This window comes from Pseudopipra pipra, chromosome 7 (genome assembly GCF_036250125.1).
Source record: "Pseudopipra pipra isolate bDixPip1 chromosome 7, bDixPip1.hap1, whole genome shotgun sequence".
Lineage (NCBI taxonomy): Eukaryota > Metazoa > Chordata > Aves > Passeriformes > Pipridae > Pseudopipra > Pseudopipra pipra.
This window is the reverse complement of record NC_087555.1, coordinates 39,860,314-39,877,639: the sequence shown is the minus strand read 5'-3', so window position 1 is coordinate 39,877,639 and position 17,326 is coordinate 39,860,314. Positions and strand designations below refer to the sequence as shown.

At 45.2% G+C, this 17,326-nt stretch overlaps 1 protein-coding gene and 1 long non-coding RNA gene across 9 annotated transcripts in view; one reads left to right on the top strand and one right to left on the bottom strand.

The window, feature by feature from the left end:
- TANC1 (tetratricopeptide repeat, ankyrin repeat and coiled-coil containing 1) overlaps nucleotides 1-17,326 on the bottom strand; it is a 68,021-nt gene that overhangs the window by 49,727 nt on the left and 968 nt on the right. For 2 of the 8 annotated variants that reach the window (XM_064661794.1, XM_064661798.1), the window contains exon 1: nucleotides 1,217-1,361. The exons of 5 other annotated variants lie outside the window; for them this stretch is intronic. The gene's annotated coding sequence lies outside the window, so the exon portion shown is untranslated. Of the gene's footprint in view, nucleotides 1-1,216; nucleotides 1,362-8,292; nucleotides 10,959-17,326 lie in introns of those variants that run through there. One more of the 8 variants, XM_064661796.1, reaches the window with a different exon arrangement.
- Nucleotides 15,609-16,162, top strand: LOC135417520 (uncharacterized). Its single transcript, XR_010432077.1, has 2 exons — nucleotides 15,609-15,661; nucleotides 15,937-16,162. It is a non-coding gene; the product is annotated as an uncharacterized LOC135417520 (long non-coding RNA).

Sequence of the window (17,326 nt, the reverse complement as noted above, 5' to 3'; positions counted from 1 at the left end):
GGACACTCCTCACTGGAGGCCGAGCAGCTCTCAGCAGAGACTGAAATCTGGGAGCTCCCTCTGAACCAGGGACACTCCTCACTGGAGGCTGAGCAGCTCTCAGCAGAGACTGAAATCTGGGAGGTTCCCTCTGAACCAGGGACACTCCTCACTGGAGGATGAGCAGCTCTCAGCAGAGACTGAAATCTGGGAGGTTCCCTCTGAACCAGGGACACTCCTCACTGGAGGCTGAGCAGCTCTCAGCAGAGACTGAAAGCCAGGAGGTTCCCTCTGAACCAGGGACACTCCTCACTGGAGGCTGAGCAGCTCTCAGCAGAGGCTCTCAATAACCAGTTCAGAGGAGACACAGAGGACACCTCCTGCTCCAAAGGGAACATCCTGGCACGGGGCAGAATAAAACCATTCCAGAAGCCAGCAGTACTTCAGGAGAAAGTGCATTCCTACTCACTCCATCTTACTCTCAATGGCAAATGCCTCCTACTACTACAAGATCTAAAAATTATGATTATCAGATTCCAAAAGGAAAGAAAACCAACTCTAAGCACTTTTTCTAAATGCACAAACACCCTCTCCCAGACAGCCTCCTAAGCTATGACATAAATGCAATAAAAGTTTCAATCTATTTGTTACACACAGCTTTTTAAGTAAGTAGATTTTTCTTTTCCATACAAAAAACATTTGCCATGTTAGAAAGCCTGCATTATGCAAGGGTTAAGATCTGGAGCCATTAATGAACTTCAGAATCTGAGAAAGGTGTTTTACATACATAGCTAGAACACAGTGGCAATAAAAAAAAACCAAAAGACCTGAAAACCCATGTATTATATTTAACTTATTTAACTTAACATGACAAGTATAAATTTTCTATTAACTCAAACAGAGAGGCTTGATATAGAACTGAAACTTCCCAGTATACATCATTCCTATTCTTAGGATATAGACAAGTGGTAATGAGAGACCAAATAAAAGGAATCAAGGACAATTCCATCCTAGATTTTCTCTTTTTGGAACTGAGGTCAACTTCCCCACTGTGCAAACAGTTCTTCATGGATCTTTTCCAACACAGAACAGAACTGGCATGCAAGATGGTCACTGACTCACACCACATTCAGTGGAGATACAAAAGGTGGCTATCACCTGGAAGCAAAGGCAATTTCCTTCCTTCTCTGTAAAATGATATGCAACATGAAAGGTAAGCACTTCCAAGACAACTCACCTTTTGCTTTGTGAGTACACACATGGGCAGGGCTGGAACAGCAAAACAAGAGCAGTGAAATGTGCTGTTGGTTTGCACACACAAGCTGAAAGGTCTGAAAATCAGCTGGTTTCTGAAGTAATGCTACAGCCTTGGATCCAGGGTAACATCACTCCTGTTCCAGAGTGCATGGGAGAACATTTAGGGAATGAACTAAATACTGCACCTTAAAAATACCAATTACAAACAGTGTTTTTAAAAATTAAAAAAAACCCCACAACCAAACCCAAAACACGCACCAAACTTATTTGTACCTACTGTGACACCTACTGACATACATCCCAATGCATTTCAGCTTCAGGTAAAGTATGTCTTCATAGCCCTCTTTCACACTCCAGGAAGACTGATCAAATTGAACAGCAATAGTGTGCATCTACACTTTCTCATTCCCTGAACCAGGCATGGGACACTGGACCTGGTTTTGCTTTAAGGACACCAGTATTAATAGGATATTTTCCAGTAATGCTGGCACCTTGTCTTTCTAAGCACACTGTACTTCCTCTCTCCCACAGCTAAGTAAGATCATTCCCTGACTCAGATTTCAGGAACCCTTTCAGCTACTGCAATTCTTTCACCTCGGTAAAGAATTCCAGTTCAGATTTTCTTGGTTTCAATTTTTAAATTCTGCCATGAAACCACTAGTTTGTTGTTTGATTGGGGGTTGTTTGTTTGGTTTTATTTGTTTGTGTTTCTCTAAAGATTTGAAAGTCTTTTAAAAACAATCATTTCCATTTTAAAGTGGATACCAGATGCAGATTTGTTATCCCAGGCTGATACTGGTAATGTCCAAACAGAACTCTTTTGCCTGTGGAATTGAAGACCGTGTCAGCTGCTGACAAAGCTGGATCCCCCAGCTCACACCAAATTTTCAAAGGGGTGCTGCCCTCCCACCTGCTCAACTGTTTGTCTTCAGATCCACAAGACATTCCATACAACCACTTCCTGCTCAGAGCATGAAGGGAAGGGGCAGAAAGTCCCTTGATTGCAGAGCTTGTATGGTCAGCTTTGCATGAGGGACTCCAGAACACAGTCAGCTGGATAAAACACGAGCGCTGGGACATGGAAAGGGTCGGGAGCAGGCACGTGCAACAGGTCACTTCATTTGCTGACCTTCACAAATGAAGTACTCTGTTACCTGGGGAACCCCCTCTGGAAAGCAGACACTGGAAAAAAATCTCTGCACATTTTCACTCAGCCTTTGAGTCTCTCCTTAAAACTCAACAACTGTCTGGCATGAGAATACTTTCCATACAAAGCGGCTACTGAAGACACCAACATCGGGCAGCAGCTGAGTCACAGCTCCTGTCTGCATTCCCAGCTTTTATTCCACCTGCCTTTCCTCTGCAGTGGGTTATTTTCAGAGATCTACCTACAGTTCAGCACTTCTGCAGAGGTCAAATAAACTAATCCTACACAGTAGGTAACCACCTGAGTTAATGCCCATGAACTCCACGTGCTCCACCTGCTTCCCACAGTTGTGGTGTTCAGGCTCTCTGATTTAAATCCTGAAAACCAGTTCACGTTTCTTTGCAAAGAAATAAAGGGCAGAACATCTTACTCTACTTTTGCACAGAAATACTTCAGGGAAAAACCACCTTTCAGTGTGGGATTTATCAAACATATACTTCAAATAACCTGTATTTTTAGAAGTGTATTTTTTATTTTTGAATGCAGAGATTCAAACATCTGAATCCCAAAATCCCAAGTTCTACAGAAAACTGCTTTCACTGCCTTCAAAGGCATTCAGAGTGTCACTGTTTACACACAGAAAAGTCTCAACATTTCCCTTTTCTGGAAAATTCAAATTCTGAACTGTAGATTTGAAACAAGAGCAAAACACGGCAAAATACAATACTTAAAGCAGCAAGGTGTTACTGATGTAACAGAAATCAAGACAGTAAGTAAAAATCCTTTCAAATCACTACATTTTGAATCATCAGTATCTGGCATTTTATAATAAACAGAGGGCATATCCCCAGATCTAAGAGACTCCTAATTCAAGAACAAACACACATTTGAAGAGAACTGTGGTTTTACTTTTGTTTTTTAAGGTACAACTTCTGATGAGATATGTTTGTTTTATTATGATTCAAATGCATGAATTAAAATGATAAAACACACACTGAAGGGGTCTGCCTCAGACCTCGTGCAACAAAGTAGAAAGTGGCACATATGATGTTTCCAGTGAGCTTAGTCAGACCCACGGAAGTTAAATAGCTATTACTGAAATGTTTTATACAGCACCCTAAATGATTACTGTCTTTACCCTGTGTAGCTGGTTTTTATGCAGGAAAATCAATACAGGTACCAAACTAACAAGCTGTCCTCCATTTGTGCCATTTGCTCCTCGCTCAGCAACCTAATTATTATTAAACTCACCTATGAGATCCTCCACATTTTCCCCTCTCACCTGACCCCCAGGAAAGCTATGCTGCAGTTTAACAGCAATGTTTCCAGTTTGCTGTTCACTGCTTAAGTGGAATTATGCCTTGAAGCACTATTAAAATACAATGAAAGCGGTGAAAGATGAGGAAGTGTGAGAAAACCCTCATTATCATGTTAGCTATTAGAATGTGCTTTTGCAGTAGCTTTTTCCCACCAGTCTGCATCTAGATCTGATTTCCCAGGTGCCAGAGATGTATCTGTTCTGCCCTGCAATCACCCAGTTTTCTGCTATGCTACTCTTTTACCTGATTACTGATTATTTTGGCCAATGTCCCTGAAGACTGCCAACACAGGGGAAAAGATGGTCACCTCGATTCACTGCTGTCCAAAACCCTGGGCAGATGCCAGCCACTGCAGAAATGGCTCTTTGTCACTATTTTCGACATTACTGCTCCCCAGCTACTTCTTACTACCCCAAAGCAGATGGAGAGCACTCACAAGTCAGAAATATTCACTTCACAGGCCATAAGAACCTGTTTGAACCAACCCAAGGATTCAGCCATCGTGCAGATGGAGAGTCACAAGTGGAATCACCTGCTTGTCTACACTGGGGAAGAAGAGCAGCAGTTCTCAACAGAGCCTGAAAATCTTAACTGTTCACAGCTGTTTCTTGTATGCCAAATATCTGACCACAGATGAGGTGTTTTTCCCTTTTTGTTCCCATTCTGCTGAGAAAATGCCAAGACCACAGTCTTCTACCACTTTCTACAGAAATTCCCCTTTCTTCAGCTATGACTTACAAAACAAAACAAAATAAAACCAAGGTAATCCCAAGAGAAACCAAACCCAAACCTCGTACCAAACCATTCTCGTTCCTACTGAATTTATCCTTGGTGCTTAGGCTTCTTTCTGAACCTCACCCCTCCAGCTCATCACTGACAGGACACTGCCAGGTTCTCCAAGGGTGAACTGTGCTCTCCTGGTCTCACCTCATTTAGCCTAATTCTGCTCTCGCCAGGGCAGTTTGCTCCCCTCAGTTTTATCTTTAGGTCTCACAGAAGTAAATTACCCTCAATCATTCCACTGCCTTTTATTTCTAAAGTCAATGAATTATCTTTCCTGTCCTCCAGCTCTGCCAGACAAGGATCAGTGTATGGAGATTATGCCACAACCCAAGATTTTGCTCCAGGGGCACGAGGGTGGAGGGTGGGTCTGCTGAGAGCGGGATAAACAAGGGTGGGGAAGGCTGCTCACTACCTGTCTCCACAGACAACCCTCTTTCCAATAAAAAGGCTTCAAAAAAAAAAAAAAGGGTTGGCCCTTCCCTAAGCGGAAGGTCAGTACTTAGAGAGGCATTGTAGAATGAATTAAGCCATGAGGTTTATAAAGAACTCCTGAGGGAACACCGTGTGCAGCATCGCAGCCAGCAACCCCCAGGAACCAGGGCCATCACAGACCTCCTTTCCACTGAGGCAGAGGGGAGCAAAGGAAAAGGAAGTATCACCACAGATGTATTTTTTCTTGCCTTTGTTGTAATGGCCACTTTCCATCACTCTCCATCCTCCCCTCCCGTGGTAAACACAGAAAAAGTGACAAACACCTACTCAAATTATGAAAAGGTCAAAACACCAGGCAAGAAAACTCATCACATTCCTGCTGGCAGAAGTGACACCCTGCACACAAGTCAGCAGAATATCAAGAGCCTAAAACTACATGAAAACTAGGTCAGAAACTGGCATTTCAGCTTTACTAACAACCAGAAAATTAAACTGAAGAACAAGATCATGTTAACCAAAACTTTGACCCAACTCATAGTAATTAAGCCTTATTTTACCAAACAGTTACATGCTTGGGCTATCATGGCCCTGTCCTCTCCAGAGAGCACAAAAGATGAGGGATACAGAAATAAAATGTGTCTCTGGTTTCTCAGCTGTCCTAGATACAGTCCTAATTTCAGAAGAAAATCCACAACCTGCTTGTAAAACACCACCACTGACTCCAACCAGCCACAAATAAAGGTGAGGCAGAACGAGCCATCTTTCCTTCCACAGGCTGCACTTAAACAGCTCCGTGGGCAAACCCTGGTCCTTCAGCTCTGCATCAGTTTAACCTGCTCCCTCCACACCAGGCAAATCCACACTGTGCTCCCCCCCTGCTGCAGACAGGACTGATGGAACAAAGTCAAACTGGGGACAGCCAGCACCTGAGCACCCAGTGAATGAGCCCGACAATCCAGCAGGGATCCCTGCGCTCCCCAGGCCTCCTGCACATTCCAGTACAGCCCCTGCAAGAGCTGTGGGGTCCTGTGCTCCTGAGCCAAGGCTCACAGGCAGCCTGGATGGGGCAGTCTTTGCCATTTGGATTTAAGCCAGTTTTTTCTGCTCCTGTCAAATTACAGTTACTATTAAGGAACCACCACGGTCTAGAAAACCAAGGGGGAAGAAGCAGAAGAAATCCATCTAGATGTAACACATATCTCTGGTGTTAAAGACAAGCAATAAATAGAAATAACACCTACTTTGTAAGAAATCTGTAACTAGAGGACAGGCTACAAACTTCAAATAATAGCACCAAACTGACTGGCAATGCATCAAATCTCTAATAATTTTTGGCAGGATTTTCAAAGGGCTGCATCACCTACTTGTGACCAGGGATCCTCCCTTGTCTGTGCTGAGAACACTGTGTGTTCCTACAGCACCAGGAGCCACGTCTGCCCACGGGAATGCTGAGCCCAGGGACAGTGCACATCTGCACAGCACAGTAATCCCACTGCTGGCTTCGGGAACACCACCCGGACCCACCACTCCTCGTCTCACGGCCAGGAGAGAAGCTCTCCAGGCTCACAGGGGGTGAGGAGCCAAAGGCTACACTTCCCTCCTATGTCACTACTGAGAAGGTTATAAGGTCCCCCCAGTGAGGCTGAACAGTAATGACTAAAACCCTCCTAGACTAAAGTATCCCTAAAATCCATAAGCTTAGCAAGTGAACTACTACAGCTGGGACAGGGGAACCACCATCTACTTGTTTACTGGGGCTTTCAGGCTGCAGATCACAGAGAGAAACAAATAAATTACTGTTTATTTCAACCACCTTAAAACTTCAAGGGAAGGAAGTTATCCCATATAAAGGGATTTAATATCATGAAATACTTTATCAGAAGGAAACAGGCTAAACCAAGAGCAAGGGGGACAAAGTTATTAAGTTTCACTTTCAACTTGCTAAAAATAAGGCAGTCAATAAACCTTACATATAAAAAATCCTACATAAATCTATCTAGTTATCTGCCTGCATGGAATCTTGTTTTCAGATGTGTATTTGAAATTCAGATCTTGCAAAGCAGACACTTTTCTTCCTTTTCAGTCCAAAGAACACCAATGAAGTTCTTATCAGTCTTCATATAAAAAAAACCCACAACAAACCAAAACCCAAAAAAACCACCACACAAAAAAACCCCCAAACTCACAAACTATCTTTTTCAAAATCAGACCTGACCAAAATGAGTAACATCTCGAGCATTTCAGTGGAGCACAGAGGTAAGCTAAGGTAGCTCTCAAACAGTACTCTGGGCAATACCCAAAACAGTGACTTCCAGCACCACAGGCCTCTTCTGGACATAGTGAGGTAGGTAGCATGTGGCCCAGTGAACACCTGATTTCCACAGCTGTTTATTCTGTCTACAAAGTTACACAGAACTAACCAGCAAACCAAATAGGAATAAAGGGGAAAAAACCCATAAGGCAGCTCCAGATTTGAAGAAACTTTGCTGTACCTCAAAATAAGATTTTACCACCAGACTACACATAAACTGGCAGAATGAGTGTCTTCAGTCATGCTGCCAGTCAAAGGGGATGGGGTTTGTACACTAAAAATGACACCTGCTGCATCTACTGTATCTAATCTGACACCACTGTACAGGGAAAAAACCACTGAATTCCAAAGACCAGAGTAACTGACAATCCTTTCACAAAAGGAAAACAAATTCCCTCTAAATGCTAAATTAAACCATTTGATAGTAAGCCAAGGCACTAGTGAAACCTGGTAGTATTTGATTAGTAGGTGCATGGAACTCAAGGAAAATACTGCAGGATATAATATGCAAATATATGCCTGGTCTCTAGACGGGAAGGCTTCTACCATCATTTTTTCATCTACAGAAAAAAAAAATTCACAGATGATTTTCCTTACAGAATTCCTCTATGCAACAACAGGAAAATGTACCAGGCAAAATCCTGTCAGTGTTTTGTCCACTGAAGAGGTGACTTTTTCATTACCACAGCTACTTTCCAGGTTTCCAGTGAATCTAATCTGCTTGGGATTTCCTTTTTTAAAGAAGTATCACAATAATACATGCAATATCCTTGAATGACAGTAACATAGTGCTGATAAAACTCAAAGCTTTTCTTCTGTTTTAGTTCCTTATCATATCTAGTTCCAGATCTCCTATATTCTTTATCCTTCTAATAAGATATTCTCAGGACTTTATTCTCTGTTTCTTCATGGAATTTTCCTCCCTTTCAGAAAAGCAAAGATGGTCCCTCTCCTCCTGTTAGGAGTTTCCTCCTGTGTGTTGTGGTCTATTTTTTCCCCACACAGCAGCTATCCTTGCAAATTCTGGGACAGTATGTTTTCTATAATCCCTCATCATGAAATACCTGATTTGAAATGGCTGGGAATCACAGCCAGTCACTTTTGCCAGGAATCAAATGCAGAGCTCCATCCAAAATCTGTACACAAGGGACATGTTACCTACTTCCTGCTTCAAAGGCCTAAAAATAGAGATGAACACATCTATTACGAGGTGAGCGCTTTTGCATGTTTTAATGTGACTTTTAAAATATACTGCTCTGGTGTCCAATTGATGCTGATGTTTTCTTCATTAGGATCACTATCTTTAGCCTTAGTTACTAGAGGTAGAGTGGTCTGTGTGCAACAGCAGCTTGAGGTGCCCACAGTGATAGAGAGAAAACACTCATTAGGACTTCTTTGATTAGGGCAGAGTCATGGAATGGCTGAGGTTGGAAAGGACCTCTGGAGGTCATCTGGTCCAGCTCCCTGCTCAAGCAGGGCAAGTCACACAAGAAAATGCTGGAAACCTGTATCAAAGATACAATGCAGAGTTATTTCCTTCAGAGAATGCAGCTGTCCAAATGGATCTGTTAGATCTGTTAACAAACACATCCCCTGCTGGTCTGGGATAAGATAGTGTTAATATACTGTGACAGTGCCCCTTGCCACACCATCCCCACAAAAAAAAAAAAAGAGCAAATACAGCATCTACGTGACCCTACCTAAAATGTGGGAATGAGCAGCAGGAACACAAGGAACACAAGGCTCAAACATACCAGACTGTCCGGGACACATTAGCATGGCTACACACACACAAAAAGAAGGGTATAAAGCAGTAAAATCTTTGTGGATAAAATAAATGAGCAAACTTTGGAATTAAACATTAACATTTTTGAGGATGCCTAGAGACCAGACACTCGAGTTACATAATCCAGGAGGTATGCTGGGTATTTATATATACTGCTCTTCAACCTCAGAGCATCTCACAACACATGCCAGCTCCCCGCAGCCTGCAGGGCGGGTAACAACCTTATTTCCATTGCGCTCAGGAGGAGCAAAGCCCAGTTGGCTCAAGGTCATACTGGTGCAGCCTTTACAGCATGGTAGCAGGGTCAGCCTGCTCCTGCAGCTCCTGCAGCTCCTGCAGCTCCTGCAGCTCCTGCAGCTCCTGCAGCTCCTGCAGCTCCTGCAGCTCCTGCAGCTCCTGCAGCTCCTGCAGCCTTGTGCCAGCCACGATTCATCCTCCCTGTGCTCACCGACCTGCACTGCAGAGCCAGAGGAGCAGAGGTGACACGGGAAAAGAGCAGGGTCTCACAGCAGGTACAGAGCAAAGGAAAACCGCTCCTCTGAATCACAACAAACTGTTACACTGGCTCAGCTATTTCCTGAAATCTCACCCATCGGAATGTGGCAAAACAGAAATAGTTCCCTCCCTGCTTCCCACCTCAAATCCTGGGATGCTGCCTTTTTCTGTCTCTCGTGAAATGTAAACCTTCTGGTTTTAATTACCTGATTGTGTTGTTTTATGGACAAGACTCAGGCACTCTTCTGTAGTGTAAACTGCAAGGAAATCCTAACACCCATGTTCTTCCAACTCCTTTTCCCTTGAAGCACTTCTCATTTTAAGGTACGCTGCAATGGCATCGAGAGGCCTTGTCACAGCACCAAAAGGAGCTGCCTGCACGTTCCTGACAGGCAGCCCTGTCCCAGCGGGCTCACACACAAGCCTCCCTCGGCCCCGGCCTGGCACACGTGGTCTCTTTACACACACAGACCCCAAACCCAGTGACATCATTCACACAAACCAGACACATGCTTAGGTGTAATTCCTTGTCAGTGACAAGTCCACTGCAGAGCTCAAACCAGGGACAAGAGCGTGGAATACGTGGAACATCCCAGAGTCTGCTCTTGAAGAAAAATTAAAGACTTGTCTATGCAAGGGGAAAAGTGCTTCACATTCACACCCTGCCCCATCCTGCAATAACTCCCTGATGTAGACAAGATCCTACATGCTTTTACCAAAAATATGAAATACCTGGCAAGCCCATATTTATTAAAATTTTACAGTTGTCCTGTTGTTTTCGGTAATTAAACAGCCAAGCACCAGTAAAGCCTCTAACTCAGATGCCAGAAAGCACTCCTGCCACAGGCAAGAGTCCAAAAAAAATATTAAATTTAAATCCTCACAACCAGAATTTAACTAGTAGCGAAATACAAACCTGTATCCTTCAAAAAAAAAGTAATTATTCATTAAAATCTTAGGACTGTGCAAATCTTTATGAGTTTGCCAAGATAGTGTATTCTGCCTCCCCTTAACCTATCCCTGGGCTGCTTTGCAAGCCCACTGTACATCAAATGAGTCGAGTTCACTGATTTGGGAAGAGATGCAACACCAACAAGAACTCAGCTCAAAATCCTGTGAACAGAAGAAAAACTGTAAAGAAACAAAATTAAATAAATTTTTCACTTGGGGAAGGCTGAGAACTGTAGAAAGGAGACTCAAGCAAGGTTCACTAAGGAGGAAAGCATCTGTTTTTCCTATTAGGAGACACGATGAAAATAGGAAGAAAATAATCTTGTTTCTCCCAGACTGAGGGACAGTGTGAGATTCCTCAGGTGCCAGGCAGGCAGATGCATGGAACACTGCTAACAAAAGGAGCTTTCTCTGGAAGCCCTAGTCCCCAGTGAGACCCAAGGCAGCTCTGGTGGCACACACTGCAGGGGGGTGCCAGAGCCCTGGGGGAACCCCCCCTGCACAGGCACGGGGAGCACAAAGCGAGGAGAGGAAGCAGTCCTCTCTAACAAACCAGTCCCCATTTCCTCCGGGGCAGACCCTTACACAGCTCTGAACTCCGGCACAACAAAAGCACTTTGCAGCATTTTTAGTCAGGAAAAAACCAACATCAGTTTGTTCTTTTTTCCTCAAACTTCCAAAGCATGCCTGGTTCCTCTGAATGAGTGTAAAACATTCATAAAGTGCTCTGTCAGTCACTGCTGACTTACTGCAAACTCACAGAAGACATGTGGTGAGGAGCCACAGTGGCACAAAGAATGGCTTAGACAGAGAATCAACAAAAACATACACACCAGCTCTGTATTCCCAGAGTTTGGAATATACCAATGAATTCTGAAACTGCACATTAGGTTGGTACATGATGCTAGGAGGCACAATATTCCTACACTCCATCCTACCTTTGCCAAGCACAATTTATCTGAGGGTAAAGCAAAGTTTACCCCTGATGTGTTGTCACATTGTCTCTTGAACTTTTTGAAGTAATTCTTGCATGAACACAAAGATTCTGTATCAGTAGTTGGGAAGTGCTGATAATTTTACTTTACCAGGTCTACATTTTATGGTAGTAATATTTCTCTTTTCTTCAAACTTTCAATTGCTGGCAAATATTGTAGAATAATCCATGAACTTGGTCGTTTCTAATATGAAAAAATCCCTTTGTGATCACAGTGGGAATTTAGCCCAGTGTAAAACAGACCTTGAAGCATATTAACTAAATAATCAACTCAACTCAAATGCATTTCTGGTGTAAAACACAAAAACAGTCTCCCTCCAAAACTCACATTAAGAATATTTTGTGTTTTGTCCTTCTTGTTCAAAAATAATAACAAAAAACAAGCAACAAAACCCCACACACAACACAGAAAAAAGAAGAAAAACAAGCCCGAATCAAACCCAACCATCAAACCCACACATTAAACTCTCTATCAACTTCCATCTCATTTAAGTTTCAGAAAGCAAAGGCTGTATTTTGCTATTTACTCTTAGTTGATATTGTTCAAATACTAACTTGTTGAAGTATGGTCAGAAATATAGAAAGGACATCTGCTAAGGAAGAAATGGATAAGTTTCACAGTAAATGACTGAAAGGAGAAAAGCACAATCTTATACTACTCAGATTTTGTGACCAACCCAGAGCTCCCCAGGCCTGACTCCAGCGTGGATCTGCAGAGTTCACATTCACACAAGCACACACATCAAAAACCTCCTGTCAGGGCGTTTCCTGTGTGCTAACAAGTTCCAGCTTCTCTCTTGCTGGAGCTAAATTTAACTAAGACTAAGATCCAGTCTTTAAAAAAAAAAAAAAAAGCCGAAACAAAAAACCAACAAACCAAAAAACCCCACTAACAAACAGAAACAACACAAAAAGCCAATCCACACCACATACACAACTTCAGTGCAGTGCAACAAACATTTTACAGGTACTTTGGTTTGAAAGCTGTTAATTATCAAATATATGAAATATGCAGCAAGCAAGCAGCCACCCCTCACCCTCTCACCCTCCACATTTCTGAACCTGCACTTGATGTGCTCCGAGGCACAGGGGACACCAGATCCCACTAATCCCATGGGGTGTGTGACAGCCAGTGACTCCCCGGGCGGGCGGAGGCCCCGGCCCAGCACGGTGCCTGGCTGTGGAAGGAGCCCTCCCACAGCAGCAGGATGCACCAAAGGGCTCTGGACTAAACTGCAGGCTTTGCTGTAACGTGCTAATTCCTGAAGATTTAATTACACATCTGTCTGAGCTACACAGGGTGGAAGGGTAAGAAACAGCTCGGAGTGGAGGAGGTTCAGTGTTCAGCCTCCTGCCCACAGCACTGAGACCCCCCATCCACACCCCACCGCCACCCCAGGACCCCTCCAGAGCTGCCCTTGGGGTGTCCCTGTGCACCCCACACAGCCCCAACACCTCTGTGCCAGGTGGGACACGTGCCACTGCCACCCTGCCACCCTGCCCTGCCACCCTGCATTGCCACCCTGTCACCCTGCATTGCCACCCTGCCACCCTGCACTGCCACCCTGCCACCCTGCACTGCCACCCTGCCACCCTGCACTGCCACCCTGCACTGCCACCCTGCCACCCTGCACTGCCACCCTGTCACCCTGCACTGCCACCCTGCACTGCCACCCTGTCACCCTGCACTGCCACCCTGCACATCCTCTGCCACGCCTAATTCTTACAGGGCTGGGACACGATGCATCTTTTCTTAAAAATATAAAGGTGTTAAATTTGAGTAACACTTGGATCACTTATCAGGGGGAAATTCTGCTGCAGAGTGAAATGAGACTGTGAACAATTCTAATGTAGGCTATGGAATTTTGTTCTCTTCTAACACCACCCCTTACTATAGAAATCTAAAACATGAAGGAAATCCACATTTATTGATAATTCACAAGCTGTAACTTTAAAGCATCACCATGAATTAAAGCCAGCTGATAAAAAACACCCAGAGAGATTCAAAATACAGATCTGTAGCTTTGTATATAGTTACAATATTGAAGATCACTAGAACTCTAAGTTGCACACAGCTTTCCAATTTCATACACATCTAGGTACAGCTGAATTCCCCAAGGCTCACAAGGAAGAACTGGACTTCAAGATCAGCCCTGTTACCAAAATTGTTTTGGCCATTTGGACTGCAGAAGTGCCTGAGAAGTGCTTCACAACAAGTGCCTCACCAAGTCAGTCACCTCACAGACGTTGTAAAACCCTAACCCCTGCACCAGCTCACACAGAGTATTTACAGAAGAAGGTCAAATGGGCAATAAGTCATTGAGCATTGCCACCAACTTCAACAGCATCGAGATCCTAAGAACAGCTCTGGATTTGAGCACAGACGTTTGGCTGTGCAAAGCCACTGCCGGCACTGAACTGAGCCCTGTGTGCAGGGGCAGCGAGGTTCCCGGGCTAAGGCATCGCATGGCCCAGAGGTGAGAGCAAACTGCCCCTGCACGGCCCAGAGGTGAGAGCAAACTGCCCCTGCACGGCCCAGAGGTGAGAGCAAACTGCCCCTGCACGGCCCAGAGGTGAGAGCAAACTGCCCCTGCACAGCCCAGAGGTGAGAGCAAACTGCCCCTGCACAGCTGAGAGCAAACTGCCCCTGCACGGCTGAGAGCAAACTGCCCCTGCACGGCCCAGAGGTGAGAGCAAACTGCCCCTGCACGGCCCAGAGGTGAGAGCAAACTGCCCCTGCACGGCCCAGAGGCTGAGAGCAAACTGCCCCTGCACGGCCCAGAGGTGAGAGCAAACTGCCCCTGCACGGCCCAGAGGTGAGAGCAAACTGCCCCTGCACGGCCCAGAGGTGAGAGCAAACTGCCCCTGCACGGCCCAGAGGTGAGAGCAAACTGCCCCTGCACGGCCCAGAGGTGAGAGCAAACTGCCCCTGCACAGCCCAGAGGTGAGAGCAAACTGCCCCTGCACAGCTGAGAGCAAACTGCCCCTGCACGGCCCAGAGGTGAGAGCAAACTGCCCCTGCACAGCTGAGAGCAAACTGCCCCTGCACAGCTGAGAGCAAACTGCCCCTGCACAGCCCAGAGGTGAGAGCAAACTGCCCCTGCACGGCCCAGAGGTGAGAGCAAACTGCCCCTGCACAGCTGAGAGCAAACTGCCCCTGCACAGCTGAGAGCAAACTGCCCCTGCACGGCCCAGAGGTGAGAGCAAACTGCCCCTGCACAGCCGAGAGCAAACTGCCCCTGCACGGCTGAGAGCAAACTGCCCCTGCACGGCCCAGAGGTGAGAGCAAACTGCCCCTGCACGGCTGAGAGCAAACTGCCCCTGCACGGCCCAGAGGTGAGAGCAAACTGCCCCTGCACGGCCCAGAGGTGAGAGCAAACTGCCCCTGCACGGCCCAGAGGTGAGAGCAAACCGCTCCCTGCCGACACCACGGACACCACAGCACCCAGGCACACGTGCGGGGCCGAGCCGACCGATCCACACAGCTCGTCCTGCCTTCACACTGGCACCCGCGGCAGAAATCAGTACTGCAGATGAGAAAATACATTAAATACCAGACTGGTGATGGCACTACCTCAGGAAACCAACCTCATTTCCCAGCAACTGTTCCCTGTCACGCAGTGGAGAAATAACTCCCAGGCACCGTTTGTTTCCTGGCCCTCTGCTTCCAGACTCTCATGCGCATCCCTCGGGCACAGGAGTGTCTCTGGACACTACGCAAGGAGGCCGAGCACTGAAGCAAAGACAGCGCAGAGCTGAGCATTCTAGTGCCAAATTACCTTTACAGATTAAGCCTATATCTTAGCAAGCCTCCTCTGGGTGAGGGGGGAAACAAAACCAGAATTCCTGAGAATTCTGGCAAGAGAAACAGGATTTGTCAAAGTTAGTCATTCCATGAACATGAACTAGAACACCTGTACTTCAGGAAGCAGGAGCAACAACAATGGATGAAAACCAAGTCTATATAGTAATGCATCACCTATACAACCAGAAATCTGAAATGCTACACTGGACAACCCTCTGAAGGTTCATGAAACTGAAAGATAGGGAGGAGTAGCAAGAGAACATTTCAGCTATGAAAAGAGACCAAAGAGTCACACTCTGTGTGACTGAAGCACAAAACCAAGTGGCAGAAAACCTGTGCTGTGGTTCAGACTCTCCTTCATCCCAGTGAGCAGGAAAGGAACACTGCAGGAGTCTCTGACAGGTATGTGGAGAGCCCAAATGTAGCATAGAGAGCATCCTGGGTGCTCTGACAGTTTTATACTTAGATAAATAATCTAGTCAGGTAAGCCTGCTGAAATAGCCTTACAGAACTTCCTAAGTACAAGGAATACTGAAGGATTTTAGCCATGCTAAAAAAAATGGATTTTAAAAGAAGGTAGTAAGAGACAGCAGAGGAAGTAGACACATTAGTATTAGGCTGCACAATAGATATTCTGCCTTAATGAGCAGCTGATCTCTTTATTTTCTTCCCTGCAGGACAAGATCAGAGAGTTTAAGGCTCCACCAAAACAAACTTTTTTTTTAACAAGGCACTTTTCAAACTAAAGGTAAACACAAAACCAAATGCAGTGAGGATCGTGGGCTGTTCCAGCAACTGCTTCTAGTGTTACCCTATGCCTTCAAGTCAGAAGTCAGTTTTCTAACACTGGTGCTTCCTATACACAAATATATTGTTAAAAAATAAGACCTTACACATTTGTTAGGCCATGTGCTGGTTTGGTTTTTTTCATGGTCACAGCTTTGTGAAAAATAAACTCTCCAACGGAGAGTCTTACGGACTTTTATGAATGTCATTACAAATAACCAAGAGATCGGGCTGATGTTCTTACACACACAAGGGTTTTAACGATTTGCTGAATAATCTTTCATCTTCAAAGAAAAGTTTAATCTTGACGAGAGTAACAAGTTCAGCTAAAGAAAAACAGAACACTTCTACTAAGACTGCTTAGCTGCCTGCAGATGTGTACACCAAGATCACAAAGTTGCCATGGCATCAACTTCAGGACTGTGGTTAGACATACAAAATGTCTTTTTCCTACAGACCATTATGGGAAGCTGAGTGACTTTGGCCATGAACCAAATATGTTTTGGCTCTAAAGTGGACATAATTCATCCCCATTTGGGCATTCCAATGGTTAGCTCCACTGAGAAAGCAAGGCAACCAGCACTTTAGAGCATCCATGTGAATGAAGCTCTAAATACACCGCTCTAGCAGTGGCAAAGAGAAACTCCATTTGTGCTTACCTTGCTCCCTATCATTACATAATAATATAATACTATTTTCTCCAGCACTTAACCAACAGATTAGAACAAACGGGAAAGGTTCATTTTTGGCTACTGTATATCAAACTACAGAGTGAGGAAATTTTCTAGGATCTAAGGTAGCACATTTATTTCTCTTATTCCCTGATATTTTCAATTGTATAAGCATAAGGCTATTTTTAAACAACAGCTATCAGAAATACAAGCTAAAATAAGACTTCTGCAGGTACTGAAAAACTCTGAAGTAGCCTGAATAAGTAAAACACTTAACATAGTCTGAACCAGTGAACCTCTTGCAAAATGTTTTTCCACGCAGCAGGCACAGAGGCCCAAAGCAAACCTCCCACATCCCCAGCTGTTGGCTTCCTCAGAAAGCACCATGTGAGGCAGAGCAGGGAGTGCTGTTGCCACCCTGCCCAGGCAGGGGCACGGCCAGAGAGCTGGGACAGGGGACCTGTCACTGTCACAGAGCTGGGGCAGGGGACCTGTCACTGTCACAGAGCTGGGGCAGGGGACCTGTCACTGTCACAGAGCTGGGGCAGGGGACCCGTCACTGTCACAGAGCTGGGGCAGGGGACCCGTCACTGTCACAGAGCTGGGGCAG